Genomic DNA, 14,249 nt, shown 5'->3' with positions numbered 1-14,249 from the left:
CAGCACCGTGATAGAGAGCACTGACATCAGCAACGTGACATAAAGCAATGACACCTGTACCGTGATAGAGAGCACTGACATCAGCAGCGTGACATAAAGCACTCACACCAGCACCGTGATATACAGCACTGACAGCAGCACCGTGATAGAGAGCACTGACATCAGCAGCGTGACATACAGCAATGACACCTGCACCGTGATAGAGTGATCTGACACCAGCACCGTGATAGAGAGCACTGACACCTGCACCGTAAGCAGCCCCAGGAGGAAGTCAGCATAGCACAGGGATGGTGGGAGCCCCTCATAATGAGCATAGCACAGGGATGGTGGGAGCCCCTCATAATGTGCATAGCACAGGGATGGTGGGAGCCCCTCATAATATGCACAGCAGAGGTACAGCCCCAGGAGGAAGTCAGCACAGGGATGGTGGGAGCCCCTTATAATAAGCAGCCCCAGGAGGATGTCAGCTTAGCACAGGGATGGTGGGAGCCCCTCATAATGAGCATAGCACAGGGATGGTGGGAGCCCCTCATAATATGCACAGCAGAGGTACAGCCCCAGGAGGAAGTCAGCACAGCACAGGGATGGTGGGAGCCCCTCATAATAAGCAGCCCCAGTAGAAATAGGACACCGCTCAACCTCTTCAAACAGGAGGGTACGGGCATATAGTACGGTGTGCTTTTTTTGGACAAGGAAGTGAGCCAAATGAAGAAAGAAGGTCTGTGTGCTCGAGTAAAAAAATAGTTTCTAGACATATACATGGTCTACTGGTCACGTGTTGAATTCCTCCGAGATCCATGCCTCATTCATTTTTAGAAATGTGAGGTAGTTAACACTGTCGTGAGCTAGGCGAGTACGCTTATCGGTCACGATCCCCCCTGCTGCGCTGAACGTCCTTTCGGACAGGACACTGGACGAGGGGCAAGCCAACAGTTCGATTGCAAATTGGGCAAGCTCTGGCCAGAGGTCAAGCCTGCCCACCCAGTAGTCCAGGGGTTCATCACTCCTCAGAGCGTCCACATCGGCCGTTAACCCGAAGTAGTCGGACACCTGTCGGTCTAGGCGTTCCCTGATGCTGGATCCGGATGACACTGTGATAGAGTGATCTGACACCAGCACCGTGATAGAGAGCACTGACATCAGCAGCGGGACATACAGCAATGACACCTGCACCGTGATAGAATGATCTGACACCAGCTGATTGATAGAGAGCACTGACATCAGCAGCGTGACATAAAGCAATGACACCTGTACCATGATAGAGTGATCTGACACCAGCACTGTGATAGAGAGCACTGACATCAGCAGCGTGACATAAAGCACTCAAACCAGCACCATGATAGAGTGATCTGACACCAGCACCGTGATAGAGAGCACTGACATCAGCAGCGTGACATACAGGAATGACACCTGCACCGTGATAGAGTGATCTGACACCAGCACCGTGATAGAGAGCACTGACACCTGCACCGTAAGCAGCCCCAGGAGGAAGTCAGCATAGCACAGGGATGGTGGGAGCCCCTTATAATGAGCATAGCACAGGGATGGTGGGAGTCCCTCATAATGAGCATAGCACAGGGATAGTGGGAGCCCCTCATAACATGCACAAAAGAGGTACAGCCCCAGGAGGAAGTCAGCACAGCACAGGAATGGTGGGAGCCCCTCATAATAAGCAGCCCCAGGAGGATGTCAGCATAGCACAGGGATGGTGGGAGCCCCTCTTAATAAGCAGCCCCAGGAGGAAGTCAGCACAGCACAGGGATGGTGGGAGCCCCTCATAATGAGCATAGCACAGGGATGGTGGGAGCCCCTCATAATATGCACAGCAGAGGTACAGCCCCAGGAGGAAGTCAGCACAGCACAGGGATGGTGGGAGCCCCTCATAATAAGCAGCCCCAGGAGGAAGTCAGCACAGCACATGGATGGTGGGAGCCCCTCATAATAAGCAGCCCCAGTAGAAATAGGACACCGCTCAACCTCTTCAAACATGAGGGTACGGGCATATAGTACGGTGTGCTTTTTTTGGACAAGGAAGTGAGCCAAATGAAGAAAGAAGGTCTGTGTGCTCGATTAAAAAAATAGTTTCTAGACATATACATGGTCTACTGGTCACATTTGTTGAATTCCTCCGAGATCCATGCCTCATTCATTTTTAGAAATGTGAGGTAGTTAACACTGTCGTGAGCTAGGCGAGTACGCTTATTGGTCACGATCCCCCCTGCTGCGCTGAACGTCCTTTCGGACAGGACACTGGACGAGGGGCAAGCCAACAGTTCGATTGCAAATTGGGCAAGCTCTGGCCAGAGGTCAAGCCTGCCCACCCAGTAGTCCAGGGGTTCATCACTCCTCAGAGCGTCCACATCGGCTGTTAACCCGATGTAGTCGGACACCCGACGGTCTAAGCGTTCCCTGATGCTGGATCCGAATGATACCTGTCGATGGGTCGGCTGAAAGAATGACCTCATATCCGAAGTCACCAACATATCTTCAAACCGGCCTCTTCTTGCAGGCGCTGTTGGATTGGTACCCGCAACTCCTTCTCTGGGAGTGGGAATTGCTCCTCTGCCAGCGCATGCAAAAGCAGAATGCCGCATTTCTCGAAGCAAGGCCTGGAAGTGCTGCATTCTAAATGCCCTCTGTGACGGCGGTAACATTTCCGCCATTTTGTGTTTGCACCAGGGGTCTAAGTACGTTGCCACCCAGTACTGGTCCTTGACCCTTATGCTTTTTATACGGGGGTCCCTATTACAACACTGGAGCATGAAGGCCCCCATTTGCACTAAACTGGAAGCCGTGCGGTGGCCTGGCTCCTGCTCTTCATTCAGGGTAATGTCCTCCTCTTCTTTCTCCTCTCCCCATCCACGCACAACAACAGGGGTCCCAGAAAGGTTTAAAGCATGCTCTTCTTGCTCCTCCTCATCCGCCCCGGCACCATCCTCCTCTGAATCCTCTTCAGACTCCTGTTGTTGACTTGTCTCAGATAGAATAGCCCCCCCTGGGAATTCATCCAGCATTGCGACTTCCTCATCTTCCTGCTCCTGCTCCTCCACAGCTTGATCAATGACACGACGCAATGCACGCTCCATAAAGAAGGCATAATGTACCATGTCACTGATGGCGCCATGGCGGCGACTGACCAGTTTGGTGATCTCCTCAAATGGCCGCAGAAGTCTGCATGCGTCACGCATGAGCAGCCACTGGCGCGGTGAAAAAACTCCCAGCTCCCCAGAACCTGTTCTGCCGCAGAGTTCATACAGGTAGACGTTAACTGCATGTTTCTGCTGGAGCAGCCTATCAAGCATATAGAAGGTTGAGTTCCATTGCGTCGGGCAATCGCAAATAAGACGTCTGACCGGCAGATTGTGTCGCCGCTGAATGTCAGCAAGGCGAGCCATGGCTGTGTAAGATCTTCTGAAATGGGCCGAGATTTTCCTTGCCTGCCGCAAGATGTCCTGGACCCCAGGGTATTTGACAAGGAATCGCTGCACGACCAAGTTTAAGACGTGTGCCATGCATGGCACGTGCGTGATTTTGCCCTGTTTCAATGCGCTAAGCAGATTGGCACCGTTGTCACACACCACTTTACCAACTGTCAAATTGAGTGGTGTTAGCCACTGATCTGCCTGTGAACGCAAAGCTGAAAGGAGTGCCGGGCCAGTGTGGCTCTTGGCTTCCAGGCACAACAGACGCAGCATGGCATGGCAACGTCTCACCTGGCATGTCGAATAGGTTCTGGGGAGCTTGGGCGGCGCAGCGGAAGAGACGCTAGCAGCGGAAAAGGAGGAGTCAGCCGAGGAGGAGAGGGAGGAGGATGGAGGAGGAGGAGAAGAAGAGCCAGGCCTGCATGCAATCCGTGGCGGTAAAACCAAATCTACACGGGTGCCACGGGTTACATGCTTGACGGCCGTCAGAAGGTTCACCCAGTGGGCAGTAAAAGTGATATACCTTCCCTGCCCGTGTTTGCTAGACCACGTGTCTGTGGTCAGATGTAGCTTGGCACCGACACTGTGTGCCAGAGATACATTCACTTGCCGCTGAACATGGCCATATAGCTCTGGGATGCCCTTCTCTGAGAAATACTTCCTTCCTGGGACCTTCCATTGTGGTGTTCCAATGGCCACAAATTTTCGAAAGGCCCCCGAGTCCACCAGTTTATATGGCAGTAGTTGGCGGGCTATGAGTGCTGACAAGCCAGCCGTCAACCGTTGGGCAAGAGGGTTATCCGGCGTCATCATTTTTTTACGCTCGAACATTAGGCCCACGGAAGCCTGCCTTTTTGCAGAAAAACGTGAGCTTGGCGTGATGGAAGGTGGAGTGGAGGACAATTGTGAGGAGAGAGGAGAAGGAGAAGTAGAAGACGAGGCTGGACTGTGAGAGCCTGGAGTGTGGCTTTGTGTGTTCCGTTGCTCCCACTGGGCTCAGTGATGGCTGCTCATGTGCCTTCTTAAGGCGGTCGTCCCTAGGTGAGTGTTGGGCTTACCACTACTAATGCGTTGACTGCAAAGATTGCAGATGGCAACGCTATTGTCAGCAGCGGACACGTTAAAAAAAGCCCACACTGCGGAGCCATGTGCCGGTGTCCTGGGAGCGCCAGATGTGACCGTACATGGTCGATGACTCGCTCCTGATACATTTGCAGTCTGCTTTGTCCCTCCTGTGCAATGTAAGGCCGCGTACACACGGGCGGACTGTCTGACGGACTTGGTCCGCTGAAACGTGTTTCAGCGGACAATCCGCTCGTGTGTGGGCTTCAGCGGACTTTTTCAGCGGACAGTCTGGCGGACTAAGGCCGCGTACACACGCGCGGACTGTTCGCCCAACTTTGTCCGCTGAACAGTGTTTGGGCGGACAGTCCGCTCGTGTGTGGGCTTTCAGCGGACAGTTTCAGCGGACAGTTTGACGAACAAGGTTTTACGGAATTTCCGAAAAACTGTCCGCTGAAACCTTGTTTCAGCGAACAGTCCGCCCGTGTGTAGGCTTGTTCATCAAACTAAGTTCCGCGCATGCTCAGAAAGGATTTACACGCCGAAAGTTATAATGCAGTGTATAGGACGTCGTATTTTTCGTCCCGTCGTACGTGCCGTTCACGTCATCGCGCACGGTTTCAGCAAACTGTTCGTTCGTCGTGTGTGGCCATGTCCGTCCATGCTAATTTTGAGCGGACTGTTTGCCGAAACTGTTGGACAGACAAAGTTGGGCGAACAGTCCGCGCGTGTGTACGCGGCCTTAGTCTTTCGGAATTTCCGTAATATTGTCCGTCCAACTTTGGTTTCAGCGGACAGTCCGCTCGTGAGGCAAGTTGGACGGACTAAGTATGGCGCATGTTCAGAAAGGATTTACACGGCCGAAGGTTGCATTGCAGTGTATTGGACGTCGTATTTCTAGTCCCGTCGTACGTGCTGTACACGTCATCGCGCAAGCTTTCAGCGGACTGTCTGTTCATCGTGTGTGGTCAAGTCCGTTCATTCAAAAGTAGGACGGACTGTCTGTCGGATTGTCTGACGGACTTAGTTGGCCAGACAGTCCGCCCGTGTGTACGCGGCCTAAGTTATTCCTGCTTCTCCTCCCTATCTGCTGGTCCATATCTCCCTCTGAACTCCCCTCCTCTTCCTCTCTTGTGGGCACCCACGTGACATCACTAGACATGTCATCATCGACGTCACCTTCCCCACCGCTATAAGTAGAGATCTCGGAGTAGGCAGCAACACCGGGGACCAACCTCCTCCTTGGGCTGATCTGGGTACTGTCGTCAGACTGCTGAGTAGCGGTTGTTGCTACCTCCTCTTCCTGATCCAATACCAAGAGTGGCTGCGCAGCAGAAATGTCTTGATATGGATCGGAAAATAATTCCTGTGACTCAAGCGGAAGGTATGTGGTGGTGGTGGTGGTGGTGTTGTTGGTGGTAGTGTCTTTGGGGGTGCACATAGCAGAGAGTGAAGAAGAGGGTGCAGATTGAGAGGATGAGGAGGGTGCAGAAGAGTAAGGCTGAGCGAGCCACTCAACCAAGTCTGGCGAGTCCTTTAAAGTAATTGAACGTGCCTTCTGCAACTTCCCACTTTGGCTCAAACCTGTTGCTCCTGCCCTACCCCTACCACCCCTGTGGAAGGGCCTGCCTCTTCCTCTGCCTGTCATTTTTTAAATGACCCTGTGACAAAACTCTCAGTCCCTATACTAATAAAGGACTGCTGCACTATAGGGCAGCAGTCAGACTCAGCAGTAGTGCACCTCAACCCTATGTGTTGTGGACCTATACCAGTCCTTAAGAAATAGCAGACTGTACCTCACTCAACCCTATGTACTGTAGCACCCTAGACCTTACCAGTCCTTATAAGGACCTTTGTGGAACAAGTAAGTTGTGAATGATTAGCAGACTGTACCTCAGTCCCTATACTCATAAAGGACTGCTGCAGTATAGGGCAGCAGTCAGACTCAGCAGTAGTGCACCTCAACCCTATGTGTTGTGGACCTATACCAGTCCTTAAGGAATAGCAGACTGTCCCTCACTGCCTCACACACAGCTTCCTGCCTGTCCCTATATAAACTGACAAAACAGAGGCTGCTGGAACAATAACTTGAATAGCACTTTTTGTGGACCTAATAGTAACAGCTAATGATTAAATTGACTGTCCCTGCAGCACACAGCGTCCTGTCCCTTTCTCTACACTGACAAGAGACACTCAGGCTGCTGCAACAATTAGTAGCACAGCAGTGCCTCAAACCTATATCAGGAACTACACCTAACACCTATACCAGTCTTGAAAAGAACTTTTGTGGACCAAATAGCTAGCGATTTGGGTCACTGCAATCTCTCCCTGCTCCACACAGCAACCTCTCCCTATAGTGACAGAAGAAAGAATGTAAAATGGCCGCCAGATCGGGTCTATTTATAAGTTAGGGGGAATGTCCAAGTGTCCATGTGCTGTAATGTCTCAATTGGCTGTCCTGTAGCCCATGATGGATGTGTCATTATAGGTCAAAGTTCTTTTACACAGTAAACACGGAAGTCCGCCGGGCGAACGGCGGCAATAGTCCGCCGATCGGGCGAACAGCGAGCAGCCGAAATTCGCTGCGAAACGACCACCGGGCGAACCGTTCGACCATCCCTAGTGGTCATTAAGCATCGGCAGACCGCCATTCTGCCTCTCTCTGGAATGATCGATTGATCCCGGTAGACATTGGGTCCACCGGACCGGCTGATTGACTCCCGAGTGGTCCAATCACAGTGGGAGCTGGTCGCTGGTGGCGTGCGTGTTCACGCAAATCAAGGAGAGCTGATCACCTCACATGACACCACAGTGCCCAGGGCAGCAGTTCCACCTGCCCACCCCTTGTCCTGGCCCTGGTAGTAGTTGATCACATTGAGCTGGACTTGTTCTGTAACACTAAAGATGTTTTGACACTTATCTAAGTAGCTTCCTCTGTTCTAATGAGTGACAGAACAAAGCCCCATCATTTATTTCCACACGAGTCACTTAATCACCCAAGATCAAATACCATGAATGTCAATGCAGATGCTGATTGTCTTAGAACAGTGGTCTCCAAACTGTGGCCTGGAGGCCAAATGTGGCCCTTTGTTTGTCTTTATCTGGCCCTTGGGACACTATTTCACCAACTGACACAATGATGGAGCACCATTACCCCTACTGACACCATCAATGGTGCATGGTTCTTCTCATTGATTTCACCTATAGGGCACACTATTCCTCTCATTAAAACTAATGATGGGGCACTGATGCCGGGGCATTTTGTAATCCTGCTGGCGAGAGTTCGGTCCCCCTAAAGCCTGGAGGACCGTAAACTAGCCCTTTGCTTAGAAAGTTTGGAGACCCCTGTCCCAGAACATGATGGGACTTGTGTGTGTTCTAATTACATAATCCAAGCCCGATGGTGCCATGGCATTTGAAACAGATAACAATTACTTAGTTCATATAGCTATAAGTGTTAATTGTTATCAAATTGCCAGTGTAGAATTGGTAGCATTATATTCTATGTGGGTGACAGATGGTATTGAAGACCATCAATGGTCCTGCTGGTAAAGCCACTGCTGTATGATCAGATCTGAACATTTGAAAATTTAATTTAGACCTTCTCACAATTTAAACTGTGTTCCCAGAGTCATCTTCAATTCTAAAAGAAAAAAAGGCCTTACTGACCTGTACATAACGATATAAAGCCAATATCTGTGCTATAGATGTGGTGGTTGCAGAGCTCTGGTCTCCAATGAAGCCCAGTATTTTTTTACGTTCTCTGCAGGAGTAATTTGGGACAATCTTTCCCGGTCCGGATAAAATCTGCAATGTGTTTTTTATCGCCTTCCTGTTGTCCCGACAGGAGTCATATACGTGATATCCAAGAGTAATATTTGGTATCATTGTAGGGTTATTGTTAATTTCATCAATGGCAAAAAAGAAAGTCAACAGATCCTTATAAAAGTGTGGCTGAGGACTGCAAAACAAAAAAATTGGGATTATATTGGTTTTTATTTTATGTTGAGAAAGGACCTTGATTTTAGAGTACACTTTTTGAAATGTTATGTTGATAGGGCCTTTATTTAAAATGATTGTAAAGTCTCAGTTTTTGTTAGGTAAAAATTATAAACATACTTTGTCAGGTCACCTTGAGGCGAGGTGACAGGTGCACACCGTAGGGATCAGGGGTGCACCGCAAGGTTGTGGACCCTACGGTTGACTGCTGCAGACGGGGGACAGATCCCACTGGGGTTAGAGCGTAAGATTCCCTGGGGCGCAGAGTCTAAGAGCCAGCAGGTTTTCACCAGCGCCTCTAGTGGTGAGGATGGACTTGGCTGCAACTGGCTCCAGGTCGTGACCCCCAGGGTCCCCCAGCTCACACCCACAGTAGGCAACAGGAGGATAGGGATGGTGAGGGACAAAGCCAAGGTTGGGGCCATAAGCAGACGGGAATAGTCGGAGACACGCCAAAGGGTCAGGATCACAGGCAAACAGGGATAGTCTAGGACACGCCAAAGTCGGTAACGGGAAACAACAGAATCGCACATGGCAGGTAACAGGAAGCTAACACACAAAGGAATACACAATGGTTGATCAGCACTGATGGCCTGCAGTCCACAGGTTAATATAGGGCTCCCTGATAGGGCCTTGGGTGGAGCCATGCTTAGAGGAGAGGTTATAAAAACCACCAGGTGGAAGTGGCTGGCCTCTTAGTCTGAACACATGAGGGGAGGTAAGCAAACACAGGAAGATCACTGCATAACCATGACATACTTACCTGCTCTGTGTAATGGTTTTGCACAGAGCAGCCCCAATCCTCCTTTTCTCGGGTCCCTCTTCAGCTGTCCTGGCCCCTCCCTCCTGTTGAGTACCCCCACAGCAAGCAGCTTGCTATGGGGGCACCTGAGCCGAGTCACAGCTCCCTCTGTCCATTCAGACATGGAGCTGAGGCCTGACCCTGCCCCCTTTTTCTTCTCATTGGCTTACTGACTTTGATCGACAGCAGCAGGAGCCAATGGTGCCGTGCTGCTGTCTCAGCCAACAAAAAGGGGAGTCCCGGGCAGCTGAGATATTCCTACATCCTCGCTGGATCTAGAGGGGACTCAGCTAAGTATTAGGGGGGTGGAGGGGGGCTACTGCACACAGAAGGCTTTTTATCTTAATGCATAGAATGCACCTTCTGTCTTTACAATCACTTTAAGTTTGGGCGGTCAAAGCAAAGCATTGATATGTTACTTACCACCTGTTCTTGAAGATCTTTTTTGTTCGCAGCATACCGCTACATTATTTGAAAGAAAAAACATGTAAAAGTAGTGTATACTTTTAATATCTCACACTATATCACTCACATTCATTGCACCACCTGTCCCCAAAGAGAAAATAAAAGTTAGGCATGTACCAGTTAGGCCTACTATCCCTAACTCAAACTGTTCTTCTACTGCCCAAGTTTACTCTGCGTTATCCTCTACAGTATCTTAAAGTGATTGTAAAGACCCCTTTTTCTTTCCTATAAAAATAACAAACATATCATACTTACCTGTCCTGTAGCATTGGATTTGCACAGAGCAGCCCGGATCCACTTCTTCTTGGGTCCCTCTTCGGAGCTACTGGCCCCACCTCCTGTTGAATGCCCCCCACAGCAAGCAGCTTGCTATGGGGGCACCTGCGCAGAATCACAGCTAGAATCACTCCCTAGGACAAACATATAACCCCTGCAGCGCCCCCTAGTGTTAACCCCTTCCCTGCCAGTCACTCCGGGTATTGAAGTGGTTAAAATAACAAAAAAAAAAAGAAAGTTATATTTTTGTTAATCTTTTTTTATCCATGGATTGTGTAACACATGAAATCATGTTTGCAAGATGATACCATAAAGGAAACCCTTGTTTGTCCTTAAAGAGGAAGTAAACCCTTCCAAACAACTTGGACCTATAGGTAAGCCTAGATTAAGGCTTACCTGTAGGTCCAAGCAATATCTCCTAAACCTATATGGTTTAGGAGATATTTGCCCGAAAATGGGCACCGCTGTCTACGGCGCATGCGCCGTAGACAGCGGCGCGCAGGCGCACTAAATGCGGCAAATCCAAGAATGGATTTGCCTAATTTGTCGACTCCCGTGCGCATGCGCGGGAGTGACGTCATCGCGGCTTCGCCGTATGGCAGCGGCGGAGCTGCGAGACGCAACTCCCGTGCGCATGCGCGGGAGTGACGTCATCGCGGCTGCGCCGCTGTGATTCGTCGGAGCTGCGAGACGCCACCAGCAACATGGATGCGGCGGACTACAGGGGACAGCGGCGACTTCGCTGGCTCCTGTGTCAGGTAAGTGACACATAATGAGCTACTATGCGATGCATAGTAGTCCATTATGCTTTACCTTTGCAGGGAAAAAAAGAGGAAGTAAACCCATCAGGGTTTACTTCCTCTTTAAACAATATACTGTATATATTACTTTGTTATCTTAAGTAATGACAAAGTCATCTCTGAATCAATCGGCTTGTAGCAGAAATGTGTCTTTAAAGAGGAGGTCCACCTAAAAAAAAAAAAAGTTAGGTATCTATTTACTTGGCATAACATCATCTTACACATTATACAAAAATTGGGCTAACTTTACAGTTTTGTTTGTTTTTTTTATTCAAAAAAGTACTTTTTTTCCAAAAGAATTGCATTTGTAAGATGGTTTATCATAATATTTTGCAACAATCGCTGTTTTATTCTCTAGGGTCCCTGTTAAGAAAAAATATTTAATATTTCTAAGTAATTTTATAGCAAAAAATACTAATTTAAACTTGAAAGGAAAAAGGCCGGGTCCTAAAGTGTATATTATTAGCACTGATCACTGTATTAGAGTCACTGGTGATGTCAGTGTCAATAGTCAATTCCCAACCAGTGTTAGTGTAAGATTGCCCACAGCAGTATCACAGTCCCACTATAAGTCACTGATTGCTGCCATTACAAAAATTTAAAATAAATACAAATTCCAATATAAAGATATATAGCGTATAAAGTAAGTACACCCCTCACGTTTTTGTACATTTTTTCTTCTATCTTTTCATGTGACAACACTGAAGAAATGACACTTGTCTACAATGTAAAGTAGTGAGTGTACAGCTTGTATAACAGTGTAAATTTCCTGTCCCCTCAAAATAACTCAACACATTAATGTCTAAACCGCTGGACACAAAAGTGAGTACATACACTATATGGGTGATCTAGTGTACGTGTGAACTCAGCCTAAGGTTCAAACAGACTTTATATATTATTTGTACATCTCAGAAGTTTGAATCCTATGGGTAATAGGTCTGTGAAGGTTCTCATTTATCCGGTTCATAGTATAGCTCGTCATAGTCACATTCATTCATGTAATGCTGAGGACAATTCATAGCTTATCAAAGCCACTTTATTACTGATATCTGTAACAGGGGAGACAATGGAGGAGATGAATTAGGAAACAGGGACAGATCTTTCCACCCCATCACACCTTTGAAGAAGAACCTCCATGGCAGGATCACCAGGTTTTATTTTTTTATTTTACTTTAATGAAAACTGCAGATTTATACAGATTAAAAATGACTTTTGACATTAACATGTTAAAGCTTCTATGAGATTTTAGTGATTGGGATCACGTCTATTCTAATATCAGGTTACGTCTGATTGCTTTCCTGTGTGTGAAGTCTTAGCCCTTGTACACACGGTCGGAGATTCCGATGGAAAATGTCCGATCGGACCGTGTTGTCGGATAATCCGACCGTGTGTGGGCTTCATCGGACTGTTCCTGTCGGAATGTCCAACCAACAAAGTTTGAGAGCTGGATATAAAAATTTTCCGACAACATGATCCGATCGGACTTTGTCCGATCGTTTGTAGAGAATTCTGATCGGACCAATTGCCACGCATGCTCAGATCAAATTCCTAGACCAAAGCTATTGGCTACTAGCCTGAACGTCGACCTGTCATAACTAAATAACGTCATCACCTTACAAACGATTGGATTTTACGACAACTTTGTCCGACCGTGTGTATGCAATACCAGTTTCGGGCAAAATCCGTCAGACAAAATCCGACGGATTTTGTTGTCGGAATGTCCGACCGTGTGTACAAGGGCTAACGCGGCATTGCTCTAGTTTCAGCTCCTACATTGTATCCTCAGCATTGATCTTGGCTTTGTCTGCTTTGTCTCCGATCTCACCGTGTGCGGGATTCCTGGGTATGGTGAAGACCGCGCCGGCAGCAGTCGTGCCAAACATACGCAGACACCTAGGGGGTTTTGGGTTGCAGAGGGTCAAAATCTGATTTAGAATGTAAGCCTTTCTGTCAAGCAGCGCACCTAAAAATAAAAACCTGAGACCCGGGAATCCCACACACGGTGAGATCGGAGACAAAGCAGACAAAGCCGGGATCAATGCTGACGATACAATATAAGAGCTGACACTAGAGCAATGCCGTGTTAGAGCAAACCAGAACCCATGTTTTCACTTTTCATCCCTTTTTGCAGATGCAAATACAGATTTGCTGAGTCTGAATTTTGTTTTACATGAGATTTCAGTGATTGGGATGACTTCTGACAATAACATGTTAAAGCTTCTATGAGATTTTAGTGATTGGGATCACGTCTGTTTAAATTTCAGGTTACATCTGATTGCTTTCCTGTGTGTGAAATCTGGAAGAATGGTCAAACATTCCCATAGACCAGTGGATCTCAACGCCTGTCCTCAGGACCCACTAACAGGCCAGATTTTGAGTATTACCTTGAGGAGATGCAGACTAGAATACGGCAATCACTGATCAGAAAATGATATCACCTGTGATGTATTTGGCCTGTTAGTGGGTCCTGAGGACAGGAGTTGGGAACCACTGCCATAGACACCCTCCTAAACCTTGTGGACGGCCTTCCCAGAAGAGTTGAAGCTGTTATAGCTGCAAAGGGTGAGCCGGCTCAATATTGAACCCTCCGGACTAAGACTGGGCTCTAGTTTCAGCTCTTACATCTACTATCCTCAGCATCGATCCCGGCTTTGTCTGCTTTGTCACAGTGTGCGGGATTCCTGTGTCCCAACTTTGTTATTGAGTGCACTGTTTGACAGAAAGGCTTATGATTTAAATTAAACTCCGACCTTCTGCAACCCAAAACCTCCAATTATGAAGAAAAGGCGTCTGCGTATGTTTGGGGTGACACCGGTCTTCTGCCGCTGCCGTCTTCACCATATCCAGGAAAGCTGTGGGCTCCAAGACAAGGCAGACAAAGCCGGGATCAATGCTGAGGATACAATGTAAGAGCTGAAACTCGAGCAATGCCGTGTTAGACTTCACACACAGGAAAGCAATCAGACGTAACCTGATATTATAACAGACGTGATCCCAATCACTACAATCTCATAGAAGCTTTAACATGTTAATGTCAAAAGTCATTTTCAGTCTTTGTAGATCTGCAGCTTTCATTAAAATAAAGTCTGGTGATGGAGGTCCCTGCTCAGGGTATTATGGGGTGGAAAGATCTGTCAGTGTCTCCTAATTCTTCTCCTGCATTGTAACTTTTTTTGAGATAGGTTCTCTATTACATACGAGGCAGGATACTCACTTCAAACAATACATTATTAAAGTTAATCTGGATACCATTACATAATCGTAGTATGCTCCTTTTAAAAAATTATTGACAGTGAAGACCCCTCCGATTATAATGTCACCGTCCTGATAATACTCATAGTCTTCATATACGGCGGCTGCCTCCAGCGCGTAGATTGATCTCGGTCTTGGGTCTTCGGTGTCAGCGGTACAAGGTGTCACATA

This window comes from Lithobates pipiens, unplaced genomic scaffold (genome assembly GCF_037356315.1).
Source record: "Lithobates pipiens isolate NorthernLeopardFrog02 unplaced genomic scaffold, aLitPip1_a1.2 Scaffold_24, whole genome shotgun sequence".
NCBI classification, from domain to species: domain Eukaryota; kingdom Metazoa; phylum Chordata; class Amphibia; order Anura; family Ranidae; genus Lithobates; species Lithobates pipiens.
The sequence above is the reverse complement of the archived record's forward strand: the minus strand, read 5'-3'. Positions refer to the sequence as shown.